General features: G+C 32.2%; 1 long non-coding RNA gene across 2 annotated transcripts; it reads left to right on the top strand.

Moving 5' to 3' along the window:
- The first annotated feature begins 1877 nt into the window (after window positions 1–1877).
- On the top strand, window positions 1878–3908 carry LOC105763460 (uncharacterized). Of its 2 annotated transcripts, XR_001124251.2 has the most exons (4): window positions 1878–2091; window positions 2163–2219; window positions 2824–2874; window positions 3591–3908. It is a non-coding gene; the product is annotated as an uncharacterized LOC105763460 (long non-coding RNA). The 2 variants fall into 2 exon arrangements; XR_008191772.1 differs by having other exon boundaries at window positions 1889–2091; window positions 2824–3908.
- Window positions 3909–18139: the final 14231 nt, after the last annotated feature.

Consider the following 18139-nt stretch of genomic DNA (forward strand, 5'->3'; position numbering starts at 1 on the left):
ATAATAAAATGTATGAATGAATTGTGTATAAATGGTCATATGCCCGATTATAATCGGTAAATGTTAAATTGAATGGTAAATATGTATTGATATGAAGGACTATTGCGTATTGAAAAGCAATTGATCAAATGTTTAAGAAATTTAGTCATGATTTTATATGTGTGAAAATAATGATATATGGATGATTATATCATTGAGGTTACATTGATTAATCCGGTTTATGTGATAGAAATGTCAAGAACATTTGTCTTTGATATGTGATGATCATGTAATGCCATGAAAATTTGTTTTTGTGTGGTTTCAAATGTATCTATATTTTGTTATATAACTTATTTTGTAATCTATTTGAAAATGATAAAATTAATTTGTACTTTGTGGCTAATTTTGTTAGCTTTGTGGGAGATGAATGGATAATGTATATATATATATATATATATATATGTGACAATTAGCTTACTAAATAGTGAGTAATTGATATATTACATTAGTTAAAAAGAAAATTTTGACGATATGAGAATATGTAATGATACGGATAAATTCAGGTACTCAGGACGAATTCAACAAGCAAGTGAAAATTTATAAATTCATACGACGAGGAAGTGAAAGATTGTGAGTATATTTAGCCAAGAAAACCCTAATTAACGACTCGAGAATAACAACTTGAAAATTTTAATTTAGATGAAATTTTACAACTTGGTTTACTACGGTTAAAAGTGTATATGTTTTGGTAATACCTCGTACCCTATTCCGGCATCGAATACGGGTAAGAGGTGTTACATTAATTGTATAAAATTGTTTATTTAAGTCCTGAAATGGTATTATTTGAATGAAATTATTATTTAGATTAAGAAACGCTGCAATCAAATTTAAACCGAGGGAAAACCAAAGTTTCAGAGTAGTTATCAACTCCATTTTAGTAACCGTTTTAGCTGAGGTAAGTTCTTATTTCCATTAAAATAATTCATTTAAGTTCAGATACTCAGGACGAATTCAACAAGCAAGTGAAAATTTATAAATTCATACGACGAGGAAGTGAAAGATTGTGAGTATATTTAGCCAAGAAAACCCTAATTAACGACTCGAGAATAACAACTTGAAATTTTTAATTTAGATGAAATTTTACAACTTGGTTTACTACAGTTAAAAGTGTATATGTTCTGCTAATACCTCGTACCCTTTTCCGGCATCGAATACGGGTAAGAGGTGTTACATTAATTGTATAAAATTGTTTAGTTAAGTCCTGAAATGGTATTATTTGAATTAAATTATTATTTAGATCAAGAAACGCTGCAATCAAATTTAAACCGAGGGAAAACCAAAGTTTCAGACTAGTTATCAACTCCATTTTAGTAACCGTTTTAGCCGAGGTAAGTTCTTATTTCCATTAGAATAATTCATTTAAGTTCAAGATATAAATTGATACCTCTTAATAATTATCTAGGAATTGGTGATTTAATTTTCTTTAATTGAGAAAAGAAAAAGACCATGATTGAAAGATATCATGGCATTATACTTGAAAAGGAAAAGGCCATGGTTGGAAGACACTATGGCAACGTTTCAGGATTGTGTAAGACCTTGGTTGAAAGATACCATGCACTACAGGAAATTAAGCTTTTAGTGGTGTTTGGATAAAAAATGTCGCAAATATTATACATTAGTGGCGTTAACCGAAAAACATCGCAATAAGTAAAGTAATAGCGGCATTTATGAGAAAAATGTCGCAAAAGGTAAATCAATAGCGATATTTTTCTCATAAATGCCGCTATTACTTTACTTATTGCGGCGTTTTTCTGATAAACGCCGCAATAAGTAAGCGATAGCGGCGTTTTTCTTAAACGCCGCGAATGTGTATTAAATTTTAGCGAAACGACGTCGTTTTATTAGCCCCGAAATCCCTTAGTTTTTCCCTTAAGAGTTCCCCTCCCCAAAATCCCTAATTCTTTTTTCCAGACCCCCCTTTTTTTCCCAATTTTATTTCCCCAAATTAGTTCCCCTCCCCGAAATCCCTAACTTTTTTCCCCAACGTCTGCTGTATCGTCGTCAGCCGTCCTCTGCTTCTTCGGCGTCGACAGTCCTCTGCTGCATCACTGTGTAAGTTTTTAGTTTTTTCATTTTGTTTGTTTGTTAATTTTTTTTCTCATGTTTCAAATCCTAACCCACAGCAACAACAACCCAGAAAAGAGAGAGAGAGAGACAGACGAGACAAACCCAATAATCTGGTAATTTTTCATTTCATTCTATTAATTTTTTATATCTATTTTTTTTAAATTTCAGATAATGTTCTATTAAATGATGATATTACCGAACCTTAAGATTATTGATAACCCGCATGCTAAATGAATTATTTCAACTTATATTGGGTTTTACTTTGAAACAAATTCCATGGATTGGTATATAGATTAGTTTGCAGTAAACTGTCATAGGAAAAGATTAGTTTCTGTTTGTTTTATACAATCAATTGAAAAGTATACTGTTTTATGCATTGGTATATGACTGTTAGATATCAATTGCCTATTTATGCATGGTAACTTTATCTTATACACTTTTTAGCTTACATGTAGCTTTGCTTTTCATTTGATGGATTCTTTTGGTTCAAATTTATAAAGGATGAAATTGAAATTTTGGGATAGGAATAAGTAGTAGCTAATAATAAAAAAAAGAAAAAAATGCAGTATTATAAAATGAAGAAGAGGGACAGAGGGCAGTGAATATTTGGAAGAGAGAGTAGTGGTCTACTGTTTTATAGTTGTATTCATTTAAGAATTGTTGGTCTTATTCAAACTCTTATTCTGACTGTTGAATGCTATGTGCTTTGATCTTTAGGTGCACTATCTATTGAAAGAAATTGTAAGGAAGTCAATTGCTGAAACACAGGTAGACAATTCTTGCTGCAGCATTTTGCATAAGATATATGAACATTTTAAGTCTTGGAAATGGAAGTTAGCTAAATTTGTTCTTAATTATCTTGTGGTTTTCTTGGTTGACCAATTAGTACTGAAGAATACAAATTAAATATTATTTATGAAAGATGGCAAGAATATAAACAAGAAAATAGATGATAGGTTGTTTTCTGCCAAGTGCCAACTTCTGTGTCATAATTCAAGTGTCTTTAGTTTTTAAATAAGAGGAAGAGTTTTCATCAATAGTTTAATCCATATGGTTAAAACGAAAGATATACTGCCTTAATTGTATAAAAACCAAACTTTCTCAAGCTGCAATTATCTGTTTAGCTGATATACATATACAACATGGCAAAGGTGTTAGAGCCTGAATCTGGGATAGTAGGTAAAACTTGAAGGTTAAAATAGTAAGTCAAAAAATAAGAGCTAAAAAATAAGCACTCCTTTGTGATCAATAATCATGCTGAGTTTTTCAGTTATCTAAGACATGTTTTTGACAGAAAAGTGTTGAAGTTTAGAACCATACATGTACTATTGAAGGTTAGCCCTTTAAAAAGAGAGATTATATATACATATACAGCATGAATTAGTGTAAAAAGAAAAAAATGGTTGAAGTTGAGCAGGTGTAGACAATATTTCATTCTGTATATATCTCTCTTTCTTGCTTTCTGGTGACCTTCTGTTTTTCAGCTGGTGTTCCATGCACAACAGTTCCTCTCGAAGAATGAAAAATGAAGCCTTTTCTTTCCATCTTTCTTTGTTCAATTTTTTTTTTTTTTTCCATTTGGAGCTTCATAAAGTTGACACAAGTGTTGACTGATAGTTGCTGGAGCTATTTGGATGTTGCCCAATCTTCATTTCTTACTTCTAAAAATGTTGTAACTGTTTCCATTGAATTTTGATGCCTTCTCTGATTGCTGCCCATTCTGAAATAGGGTTTGCCTTCATTGTTAATCAACAGTCTGCTTTCATTTTTAATGGACAGCCAGGCAGCAAAATCTTCCTTAATTCATATTTTCCATTTTATTTTTTTTAAGTATGTTCTGAAAAATAATACAAATTATATATTTTGTTTACTGATAATGCATCAAATAATGAAATATGACTAGAAAAATACAAGTAATACTTCTTTAATTAGATTTTGACTAAAATAAATGACTAGTTTTAACAATATATGTTTTTAAATTGTATATAATTAATTGTTGTTTTTTCCATGTTATGTGAATCTATTTAATGAGATTTATAGATATGTAAGTTTCAATTAGCTATGGTTTAATTTCACATTTGTCAACAATTGAAACAATATTGAGTAGATTGTTAGGTGTTTCTCTTCAAATATAGCATCTAACTTTATATCATATTTATAAAATTAAAATAAAAAACTTATTTACTGAATATTGGATATTTCTAATGCATTTGAAATAGTGAATTTCTCTTACACATTTTACCTATTTTTAAATTTTACTATCTCTTGAATCTATTTTAGATGCCCATATTTAAGTTAGCACAATAATTGAGAAATTTTAAAATATATTAAATTTTATAACAAAATGCAAGTAAATTATAGATTTTTGGTAAAAACATGTTTGCCCATATATTTGAAAAATGACTACTCAAATTTTAAAAAAAATATAATTGTGAGATGAATTAATAGACATATAGTAAAATAACTTTTATTGATAAAATAGTACAAAATTAAATAATTGTGTTAATTAATAGTAAAATATAATTGTGAGATGAATTAATAGACATATGGTAAAATAACTTTTATTGATAAAATAGCACAAAATTAAGTAATTGTGTTGATTAATTTTGACTATATTGATGAGACCTTTTCTTTAAAAGAGAACAATTTTTATTTTTAAATTAAATTAAATTAAATCCTTATAATATGAGTCTTATTTAAAGTTTTGATAATCTGACTCATTAAATTAATTACTTGAAAATCAAAATAATCTTTTAATTATATATAAAATGTGTTAGGTCAATTATTGATTTTGTTAATTTAAAAATATATATAATTTAATCTAAATTGTAAGTGTAAAATAAAAGACTTAATTCCACTATGCATTCACCAATTTGGAATTTTGCATATGCATCTAACGCTTGTTATTCAATGAATTTAAATAATATGATTTAATATATATTAATGTCAAATTATCTTATCATTTATTTATTATTTTTATTAAAACAATGAATTGGATCGCTACAAAAGAAGTATTTGATAGGATCATTTGAATTGCCTAATCAAACAACTCCATTTTAAGCTCTCCTTAATTGCACTTGTAAGTACCTCGTATTACTTACATGTTTTAATTTAATATAACATTTTTACCGATAAATCTATGTTAGTGATTTGAATTAAGGCATAATATTTTACATATCTCCTTGTGATATTACTATTTTAGGTTAAATGTGTTCATTTAATTATATAAGTAACATGTTTCTTATTTTTTAAGATATAAATAAACAAACATAAATAATAATAAACATATTATAAATAAATAAAATAAACACATAAACAATAATAGTATTAATTATATAATTAAAATTAGAATTGTTTTGAAATTTGACTTAAATCTATTTAGAACATTTAAGTAACCATAATTTATTGTCAACTTTTGACTTCAAGAACTATGAAATGGATAAGAGTCGGATGGATTTGTCAAGGGTAAGCAACGATTATCGAAATGGAGTACAAACTTTTCTAAATTTTGCATTTCAAAATGCAAGCCAAGAGAATCTGATTCTTTGCCCGTGTAAGAAGTGTGACAACATCAATTGACATATTCGTGAAGTTGTCTACGAACATCTAATTGTTGATGGCTTTATTCGGGGGTATAAAAAATAGATTTTCCATGGAGAGTGTACACCTCGTAGAACCTCTTCAACTATCAATCCGGCTTGTCCACATAGAGAAGATGACATGGATCATATTAGGGTTATGGAGTGTCACAGTTCAATTCGTAAGATTTAAGTTCAAATAAAACAATTATTCAATTTAAATTCTAACATTTATATAAACATTTCATTTATAACATAAAATACAATTACGAGCCTTAAACCGGGCCTACAGGCCCCAAAAATAGTTTGAGAATATTCGGGGACCATTTTAAAATAAAATAGAAAAATTTAAACAAAAAGTAAAAGATTTTGAAAATAGGGGTCACACGGCCGTGTGGTCAGGCCATGTGACATAGCCCAGTCCGTGTGAGTATTCGATGTATAAGACACACGGCCGTGTCTCAGCTCATGTGTCTGCCCGTGTGGGTATTCAAAATAGGGTCACTCAACCGTGTCGCAGGCTGTATGTTAGGCCGTGTGTGCATTCAATGTTTGGTCACAGGACCGTGTCCCCAGGTCGTGTAACTCTCTGAGACCATGTGGTTCATCCTGCAACTAAAAATTTAAGAGACACACGGTCATGTGGTGTGGCCATGTGTGGCCGTGTACATCATAAATTACCCCTAATGCAAGCCAAATCGAACCCAAGTGCTTGAGCACCAAACCAAACCAATTCAAGGTACAGTCATATGATTTAAACACAATCAAAGACATCAAAATATGATAAAAATCAATCAGCCTAGGTGCCAAACCAATGTGCCCTCATTAACACCACAATTTATAAGACAAAATAAACAAAATCAAACACCAAACTCATTTGTATTTAGATTCATCATGAGCAAAATAATCATATATCCAACTGGCCAACCAACCATATGACCGCTTCTGGACGTACTAACGTCCAAAGTATGAATACTGCAGTAAAAGATATAAATATATGAGGTGGTATCTACAAGTATACGGGTCTAGTTGTAATATAGTTACAATAGTGTAGGTAAGTACTCCGAGGATCGTACCCAAGGGAGGTGAGTGCTAGATCAATTTTAACCTAAACATCGAAAGATTTAATTAGTACTTTAATTTAGTTATATTACGATAGTAAAATAAAATAGAGTTTTTAATATTTTTATAATAGTAAAGTAAAATAATACAAGAAAATTAAAGAGATCAAATAGTAGAATAAATAAAATCTTGATTATGGGTGATTAGCTCATTTCGGTAATCCCATCAACCGTCGCTTTAAGCTCCTCGTCAATCAACTAGTTGCCATCCTAGTAGGATCTTCTGATCTTCTACTCAAATAACAAATCAACAATAAGTACTTATCTTCCAATCTCACAGTCTAGACTGGTTCAGGGTGAAGGTGTTCACGGATAGGCTATACCAATTTTGGGTTAATTCCCATCTTGATTAGGACTTAGGGTTGTCAGTCCTATGGTTTTAAGTTCTTCCTTTCCCAAACAGTTGATCTGTTGTGTAACACCCTTAACCCAAATCTGTTGCCGAAACAGGGTTACGGAGCATTACTAAAAATTATAAAACAATTAACAGACATTTCATAACATACAATGTTCATATCAGAATTCAATCATAAAGTCCCTTATAAGAGCCCTCGAGGCCCAAAATGTGCATTAGAATCAAGTTGGGACTAAATCAAAAACTCAGAGAATTTTTTGCAAAATTTCAAAAATTTTCCAAGGTGTAGGGGACACATGCCCGTGTGGCTAGGTCGTGTGTCTCACACGGTCGAGAGACACGCCTGTGTCTCAGGCCGTGTGGGTATTCAAATTAGGGACACACGGACGTGTCCTAGCCTATGTCCAAATTAGGGTGGTTACTGACTTGGGTTACACAGCCAAGCCACACACCTGTGTACTAGCCCGTGTGAGCATACTGACTTGCATAATTAAGGTGTAGGGTTCACACTGCCAAGTCACATGCTCGTGTGCCAGCCCGTATGCCACACACGACTGAGACACACGCCCGTGCCTCTACCTATGTAAAAATACATGAGCATTCTATTTTGAAATTTTAAAGATGAAGGGGACATACGGCTGAAACACATGACCATGTGCTAGGCCATGTGTCATACACGGTTGAGACACATGACCATGTCTCTACCTATGTGGACAAAATAAGGCCATTTCCAAGCCTTATTTCTCACCCAAACTTGTCTTCCACCTACACCAACATTTTAACACATTACCAACCAATTCAAGACATTTAAACTAAGCCAAAACCAAGTCTTAAATTTAACATATTACACATACAACCAATGTGTTATTAGGCACCCCAATAGACAATTTATTACTATGTCATTCCAAAACCTATACTTACCTAGATACCAAATGCATATATGCATAATCAAATTCATACCTCAAACATGATAATACCATTTATATCAAAACACAACCATTACAAGCCATTCCAATGGCTAATTACAAACAAAACATGTGTATGCCAAAATTGGCCCAAATTATTCTATACATGCCATTATAACCGAAGTTAATTTACTAAATATATCGAGATGAGCCGATGGATAGTGTGATGATATCTCCGCAAAGCTTCTAAGCCAACGAGCCTCCGAATTACTATAGAGCAGAGGAAAATAAAACGGAGTAAGCTTTTAAAGCTTAGTAAGTTCGTATAACAAGAAATTAACTTACCATTCAATTGTATTTAAGGTATGCATAAATAATACATCCAAAACAATTTAGCCAATAGCCTAAACACACATTCTCATCAAACTTGTTAGTCATGTAATTCATATTAATTCCAAGAAACAAGGATGAGCTCATCATGTAATAAAATTTCCATACTCATGAACTTTTTATATCTTAGAATCACATAAATCAATTCCATGTATTTCAGGGATATACGAAAAACAATTCATTTAAAACTCATGTTTTCTCATGTTAGGATTTTTCCCGTTGAATCACTAAATATCGATGGATACACGAGTAGTACACTCAAAGTGTACAAATCTGTAATCTGTCAATTCATATTCGGGAATGCTCTTTGGAGCATATAATTAGGAAGTCCTATCTCGAGCCATATAACGGGAAGCTCATGTGAGCCATGTAATGGGAAGCTTATCCGAGCTATATAACGGGAAGCCCATAAGAGCCATAATAGGGAAGCTCATGTGAGCCTATAACGGGTAGCTCCGAAGAGCCAATAACCAGAAGCTCTGAATAGCCATATATCGGGAAGTTCAAGCGAGCCAATATCGGGAAGCTCACAAAGAGCCTTTAATCAAAAAGCTCACGAAGAGCCATATAACGGGACGCTAGTACTCATCCATAAATTCACTTTACAAAAGTTGTTTACCTATCAACAACCTTTCATTTTCTACCATAAATTTCATAATTCATCCATACTCATCCATGGCAAAACCCTAGTACTTTGGTAACTTTACAAATTAATCCCCGAGATAACTAGATTAAGCTATTACGATCTAAAAAATATGAAAGTTACTAAAAATGGGATAAGAATACTTACCCAATTAAGCTAAATAAGCTTTCTTGAGCTCTTTTCTCTTAGCTAGGGTTTCCATGGATTTAATTTTGGGAAAGATGATGAAAATAATGATATTTTCTTATTTTATTAATTTATCATGTTTTCATCTTTTATTTTTCAATTTCATCATTTTCTTTAATTAAATTTCCATGGATGAATCATCATACTTATCTACTAACTCCACTTAATGGTCTAATTTCCATATAAGGACTTCAAAATTTGAATTCCATAGTTATTTGATACTTTTAGCTAGTAGAACTCAACTTTTGCATTTTATACAATTTGGTCCTTTTATCGATTAGACATAAAATCAGTAAAATTTCTTTACGAAATTTTCATGAAATATTTCAATCATAATGCAGATCATAAAATAATATTAAAGTAAATTTTCTTTCGGGCTCAGATTTGTGGTCCCGAAACCACCATTCTAATTTCACTGAAAACAGGTTGTTACACGTTGAGTAAACCTACAAAACAGTTAATGGATTATACCTCGAATTACTAATCCCCTATAAAAGATAAGTTCCTCGTGGTTTTCATAAACAATATAGAACTGATGCACATAGAAAACATGATAAATGAATTGGAATGTAGGGTTTAAGAAAACGCCTGATTGATTTTATTAAGAATAAATCGAATCCATAGAGTTTGATTGTCTCTGCAAATCAGATCTCTTAAGATAAACAAGAACAACTTGAAAATAAATCTAAAACCTAAAAAGAAAGCAAAGTTAAACTGAATTTAATAGAAAAATTCTAAACTAAGTAATTGGTGTCTTTTACTTGTGACAAAGGAGCCTATTTATAGATATCAGGTAGTAGCCGTCCTTAACCCTAGGTTAACTAATGTTTATCAAGCTTTAAGTTTGATTGTGCGGACCAAAACACCCTATTGCTAGTATTATTTGTCGTCTAGAGTCGATGTTGCTACACACTAGGACTTGTGTCGTGACATAGGAGTTAGTATACTCCTATTTGTATATCTTCAGGACTATGTCGCGATACCCTTAAGTTGTGTTGCAACATCGAAGGCAGTCTCATGATTTCCTCTATTAGGGTCCTTATGTTGCAATATCGAGCATTCTATGTTGCAACATAGTGACCAACATCTATTTATTACACCTTCTAATGGTCTTCTACACACTTATAAAGTTCATTAGCTCACGCTTAGGCCTTATACGACCCCTAAGGTCAATAAAGGACTCATTTTGTACATTTTATTGAATTTAACAAAACATACTAAAACATAATTTAATCCTAATGATAAATACTTAATTCCAAACTCCTAAAGTGTGAAAACTAGTTTAATTTGCTACATTGAATTACGACAGATCACCATACCTTTTATGTCTCCTTTCAAGAATCCATAATTTCAATTCAAACTATCACCCTAAATGCATATATTTAGAACTACTTAAACATTCCATTTCATTTCATACACATCTAAACAACTTATACGTATATACATCATCTTAAACATTAAGCAAAAGACCTAAATTTTTTACAACTAATTCACTAGTTCAAGGTACTAAACATATACACATGACCACATAATATTACCAAATTAAGTACCAAACACAAACAACATGGATAAGCCAACCAAAAGTCCTAATACATTCCATTCATAACCGACATCCAAAATAACCCAAAACATCTACCAAAAACAATATATGGATAGTGTGTCTGCTCCGACTTGAACTTTCGATCTACTAGGCTTCACGAAATTTACAAGAAAAACATCTGCTCCGACTTGAACTTTCAATCTACTAGGCTTCACGAAATTTACAAGAAAAACATGATATGTAAGCACGATATGATTAGTAAGTTCAAATATATGTAAACACAACTTAATTAATAAATTTTACTTTACGTGAAACATACATAATCCCAAAACACACTTATGCATTCAAAAATTCTTATTCACATAACAAACCTTAAAACCTTTACATAATGGTCCTTCAATTGGTATCTTTTTCAACCTTTCCTTTTCTTTGAGGATGCCATCACCACAGCAAAACAGGTTTTTAACGGCGTTTTTTGGCCCTATAAGTGCCGTAAAAAATGTCGCTAAATTTTGTGGCATTTATGCGAAAAAATGCCGCTAAAGAACATGTTTTATAGGTAGTGGCATTTTTAGTAGAAGTGTCACTAAATGTCATGTTCTTTAGTGGCATTTTTATGAGAAGCGCCGCTAAAGGTCATGTTTTTTAGCGGCGTTTGTGGGATAACGCCACTAACTTTAGCATATTTTACTAAGTCATTGTAATTCATACAGAACTTGAATTTTTAACATAATTTCCTATAACATCAAATCCAACCAAAAACTTCAAATCTAAATGATACTATCATGAAAGAAATATGTATATGATCTAAATTAATAAATGAAATAACGAAATATATTATATTCAAAAGTTATATTGTTAAGATATTCTCACAATAAAAAAACAAAAGTATAAGATGGCAGATTCTACGACTGTTGAAACATCTTCATCATATTCTAAAGCTATAGCTGGAGTTCGTCATATTTTCTTGTTGCCTCTGCTTCTCTCGCTGCTGCCTCCGCTTTAATTTGTAGCTGGAGTTCATCATATTTTCTTTGAGCCTCTGCTTCTCTCGATGCTGCCTTCATTTTAAGCTGAGCAATTTGCTCAACTGTGCTCTTTTGCATCTGAGCCATCTGGTCTCTTAACCTCTGAACTTCAGCTTGAGCCTGATTCGCCGAAGGCATGTATTGCTACGAGCTGGATCCAAAATATTGGGTTGGGTTAACAAAATATCCTTGAAATCGAACCCAACCATACATTTCAGGACCTAAAACTTCAGTAATAATTCGGTTATCAATTTCGTCTAGATTAACATAACTATCACTTGAAGCGATCGCTTCATACTCTGCCCTTTTATCCTTTAGTTTCTCCTATTAAACCAATCAAGGAGTTAAAAACGAAATATATAATCAATCAAATGCAACATAACTTGGCATTATTTGCATTACAAATGACAAATTAAACCATTATAATTAAACATGATAAAATATTTAAAATAATTCAAATTTTATTAATTAAATATACCATTATTTCTGCAGCTTCAGTAGTCATAGGAGATCCATCTTTCTTTCTATGTGTAATGTCAAAAAGCTGAAGGCGTCTAACTTTTTTGACCAGGCGACAGTTCCTACAATATAGTAGGAACAATATTATTTAGTAGAACATAATTAATATTTGACAAAATTAATAAATTCACGTTATCAGCTACATAAGAAAAACTTTTCGACCCAACTGTGTGTGAGTTTTTATTTTTGCCTACTTGTAGTTCCAACTCGCTCACAATCCTACATTATGAAATTATTATTACATATATAGTAAATACTATAAACTAAAATAATTATAAGAGTTTGGAAGTACATAATACCTCTCTTTTCTTTGAATTCCAAAATCTAACTGCATCTTCCCATTGGTACCTCAGCATTCCCGGTGAGACATTTCGCAATTTCTCTTCGAGGTTTATATTTTTCTTAAAATATTCCTTCTTTAAAGTACTTTTATGGTCTCTCCATTTCTTTCCTTATACCTTATTCACATAATTATTCGATAACTTTAAAGAAAATCTCTCCTGCAAATAAATCAAGTTTAGAAAGTAAATATAAATGAAACATAAACCAAAGTATTATAAATTACATTCACGTTATTACCTTAATATTATCGAGAGCTTGATTTTTGTTACTATCAGACATATGATGCCATGACTCGTAGTTGATTGGCAACAGATTGACATTTCATGCTATAATGCCCAAGTATCCTGCTAAAAGTTGAGCTTCTGATCCAATAGGCTGACCATGACTGTTTTTAGCTAATTTGAGACGCTTGACAGAATTTAGATCGTATAAATCTTTTAATAGCATACGTCCTCAAGTTTTGCGCCTCCCACCACTTTCAGTTAAAAAAATGGTATATGATAAGATAAGAATTTGAAACAAAAATCAATAATAAAAGTCAACATGCATGTAAATTAAAGTTAACATTACTTTGAACTTTTGCAGGCTCGTCAGTTGTAGTCGAAACATTCGAAGATCTAACAGCAGTCTGTTGTTCACTATTTGTTTCTTCCGAATTTGGAGGATTTTGAATAATACTTGGATCTCGCAATCTTCTTCTAGGCATATTATCTACAATACACATAAATTAGTTGAAATATTAGTAACTACTTACAACAATAATAGTACATATAAAATAGTTGAAATATTTAACAAGATCAAGATTTAAATTATAATATTACATATAATTAAAAAATCGTAAAATCCTACTACATCATGATTCGTAAATATCTTCATCCACATCTTGGCAAACCCATTGAAACTGTGTAATAGTACTAGGGATAGTTTCACTTAAGTTTTTTTTTGAAAAAGGTAAAGTTTCTGATTTTCGTCGATGTCATCTCTACTTCCATTGCCTATGTCAAACAAGTCTCTAGGGGTGTTACAGAGTAAAACGTACCAACCCTCATTAGTTGGATCTTTCGAGTAAAAAACTTGTTTGACTTGAGAAGAAAATACATACGGCTCGTCTATCAATTGTTGTCCAGTGTGAATTAATCTAAAGAAGTTCACCATTGTAAAACCAAATTGATCTTTTTTAATTTTGCGAGCAGTATTAACATCAACCCAATCACATTGAAATAAGACAACCTTCCATTTGCCATGGTAATCCAACTCAATAATGTCCATAAGAAGTCCGTAATACTCCATATTTCCCTCAATAGGATTACTATCCCTAGCACTAAAATAATTTGTAATTGAAGAATTAACAACTATTCTACAATTTTGAGTCATCCTCAATCTTTCGCGAGATTTTGTATGAAACCTGAATCCATTAATGAGGAAGGCAGTATATATTTTTACTACTCTATTCGGACATTGGGAAAGCCATTTAACTTCGTCATTGACGTCCTTTCCACTCCAAACCTATTGAATTGAAAGTAAATTGATTAATTATAAATGTTATACGAAAACATTATTATTTGTCAGCGAAAGCTTCAGTTGCATTCCATTTGTCCTAACCATTCATGAAAAGATCCTATGAATAACTTATGAATCTCTCGATGTTGTAATCTTTGGGAGCGCGAACGAGATCTCAACAATTGTTTGTACTCACTATGTTAAAAGTGGATTACTTGGTTAGAAGATAAAAAAAATTAAAAAGATGAATATTTATCAAATTCTAAAACTTACTTGCGTAATTGTTCAATTGAATCATGGTGAAAAAGAACATATTGATGTGCTTGTACCCAAGTGTGCAATTTCAACTTTACCAATTGGCTGTCCATAACTTTTAAATAGATAAGTTTCGTCTAAGTTATGATTAGTGAGCCCAGCATTTCTACTTGGTCTATTCAGTCTTGTTTCAACATTTTCTAAATATTTAGAGCAGAAAGTCATAACTCCTTTGCTAAGTAACCTTCAGCAATTGATCTTTCTGGATAACACTTATTACGATAATAAGACTTCAATTTTCATAGGATACATCCACCAATAGAAACCCGGTCCACCAAGTTTTGCTTCATGAGGGAGATGAATTAGCAAGTGCACCATAATAGTGAAGAACGAATATGGAAAGATCTTCTCCAAGTTGCATAAAGTCAAGGCAGCTCGATCTTGTACTTTCTCAAGTTCTTCAACAATTAAAAATTTTCCACAAATAGCTTTCATTATTTTGGATAGTTCAATTATACAAGGCGTCACCTTTTTTGACATACAACACCTTAAAGCAACTTGTAGTAAATCTTGCATCAAGATGTGATAATCATGTGATTTTAGGGAATATAGTATTTGATCTTTAAGACTCACACATCGAGATATATTTGATGCATACGCATCTGGGACCTTTATATCCTTCAACACCGTGAAAACACTTCTTTTTCTTTCTTCGACATTGCAAAAATATAAGGTGACAATTGAAATTTTCCATTCGAAAGTAATTGGGGATGAAGATTACACCGAATTCCCATGTCAACTAGATCAAGTCGACTTCGAAGATTGTTTTTCAATTTTCTATCAACATTCAGAATTGTCTTGATGATGTTCTTGCAAACATTATTTTCAATATGCATGACATCAAGATTGTGTCGCAAAATGTGATGCTCCTAATAAGCAACTAAAAAAATACTTCTTTTTTTCCACAAGTCTGCTTCATTAGGATCATCCTCTTCATCAGATTCATCATCACTCTACCGGTCAATATCGCTAACATACGCTTCTTTTGGTCTTCAATTTGTTTGCATGTTGGGTGGTTGATTCATCTTCCCATAACTGAAATTGATATTTTTTAACATGAATAGGATTTTAGATCTAATGGTTTGCTCAAGAGCTTCTCTAAACTCTTCAGTACCATCAAACAGAGTCTTCTGAAATTTAAATCTATGATTTCCATCTAACCACCGATGATGCCCCATATAAGAGAAAATTTTCCCATTATATAACGACTTCGAACATGTTTGCGCTGCACAACAAGGACAAGCATAACGTCCGGAAAATAATTAATAGTCATCAACAAAGTTGCATGTAAATAAAGTTTCTCCTTTCTCAAGACGTCATATATACCAGCTCCTCTCAAACTAAATGTAGTTAGTATAGAGTTCAGAAATACATGTCATTATATAACCTATGATAGTGTGATGTCTCCTAACTTAAAAATTTTATTTTGTTATTGATATAGATCAAATATGACCTCTGAACATAACTGATCAAATTCTAATGAAGCTGAGAGTAATATACCAACTTTGATTCAAGGAACAATTCATAGTGAGTCTACTTCTACTGTTGAAGGGAGCGAGGCACATGAAGCTCTCTTTAATATGATGTCAGAATGGTTTACTAAATTTATGCAAACCAATTTAATGGCTCAACGACCTCCACCTACTCCCGTACCCCAACCAATTCCCCCTATTTCGTAGGGTAGAGAACAGGTACGTGTCAAAAAGCCTCCTGTGGATAAAATTCACAAATATGAGGCCGAAGAATTTCGTGGTCAGGTTAAGGACGATCCAGAAAAAGGCCAAATTCTAGTTAAAAAATACTATCAGAGTTTTTGATGAGTTAACGTGTTCCCCAAATGATTGCTTGAAGTGTAAAATTTCCTTATTGAAAGACGAGGCATATTAGTGGTGTAATACCTTGTAGCGGTAGTACAAAAAGATCGTGCAAATTGGGTTTTCTTTCAAACTGTGTTCAGAAAGAAATATGTCAGCCAATGATATCTCGATAGGAAGTGGAAAAAGTTCCTCGAAGTGAAGCAAGGCCATAGAACTATAGTTGAATATGAGAGATAATTCGTCAGGAAAAATAAGTATGCTTGGGAATGTATTTCATCAAAAGTAGTTATGTGTACCCGATTCGAAGAGGGCTTGAATGAAGACATCTAGTTGCTTGTCGGGATTTTAGATTTGAAAGAATTTGTTGTGTTAGTAGACAGAACACAGAAAGCAGAAGGTCCTAGCAAATCAAAGAAAAAGGCATATTCAAAAGTTTGGGACTTGAGTAAAAGATAATTCTGAAAATCATTCTCCTCTCCTTCAAATAAAATAAAATAATTCCATAGTCGTACATCAGCTTCATTCAGATTTTCTGAGAGAGATCAAGGAAAACAAGCTAGCTAGAGGTCTCCAGTTGTTCCAACAGCTAGTGTGGGCAGTGTTCGTAATGTAAACAAGCCAAATTGTTAACATTGTGGCAAGAAACATTTTGGAGAGTGCCAGGAAAAAGAAGGGTCATGTTTTAAGTGTAGTTTGTTTGACCACTTTCTCCGAGATTGCCCAGATATATCTGATAGAGATAAAGCTCAAAATGTTTGATCAAGGAATGTGCCTTATAAAGGTTGGCCACGAAAGAATATTGGAAATGTAGGAGTTAGTCGAAGTGGCATGAAAGACGCTACAGTTCGATTTGAGGCACAAGCACCAGCTAGGGCTTATGCAATTCGAGCTCGGGAAGATGTTTCTGCACCTGATGTTATAGCTGAGACATTTTCTCTTTTCGATGTTACTATTTATACTTTGGTTGATCCGGGATCAACACACTCGTATATATGCACTACATTAGTAACAGATAAGAAAATACCAATAATTTAACTGAGTTTATAATCAAAGTAACTAATCCATTAGGTCAGTACGTGTTAGTTGACAAAGTTTGTAAAAATTGTCCTTTGAAAATTTGAGATTGCAACTTTTCGGTTGATTTGATGCTACTATCGTTTGATGAATTTGATGTGGTTCTCGGTATGGATTGGTTGACTTTACATGATGCAGTTGTAAACTGCAGATGAAAGTAAATTATTTTGAAATGTTAGAATGGTGAAAGATTTAGTGTTGGATCAAATAGAATACGTAGTGCCATCAATATTATTTCTTCTTTGTCACCTCAGAAATCTGTTTGAAAAGGGTGCAAGGCATATCTAGCTTATATATTAGATATCATGGCTGCAGAATCAAAGTTAGAATCGATTCTGATTGTTTTTGATTTCGCGGATGTATTTCCAAAAGAGTTGCAAAGATTACCACCAGTCAGAGAAGTTGAATTTTCTATTGAATTAGTACCAAGAACTTCTCTACTTTTGATTGCTCTTTATAGAATGGCACCGAAAAAATTAAAAGAATTAAAAGCACAGTTGCAAGAATTGACAAATGAAGGTTTTTTTCGGCCTAGTGTTTCGTCTTAGGGCGCGCTTGTGATTTTTGTTAAGAAAAAATACAGATCGATGCGTTTATGTATTGATTATCGGTAGCTTAATAAAGTTACAATCAAGAACAAGTATTTGTTGCCTCATACTGATGATTTATTTGATCAGCTGAAAGGTTGGACAATATTTTCAAAGATTGTCCTCCACTCTA

The sequence above is a fragment of the Gossypium raimondii genome, chromosome 12 (assembly GCF_025698545.1).
Source record: "Gossypium raimondii isolate GPD5lz chromosome 12, ASM2569854v1, whole genome shotgun sequence".
In the NCBI taxonomy this organism is placed as follows: Eukaryota; Viridiplantae; Streptophyta; class Magnoliopsida; order Malvales; family Malvaceae; genus Gossypium; species Gossypium raimondii.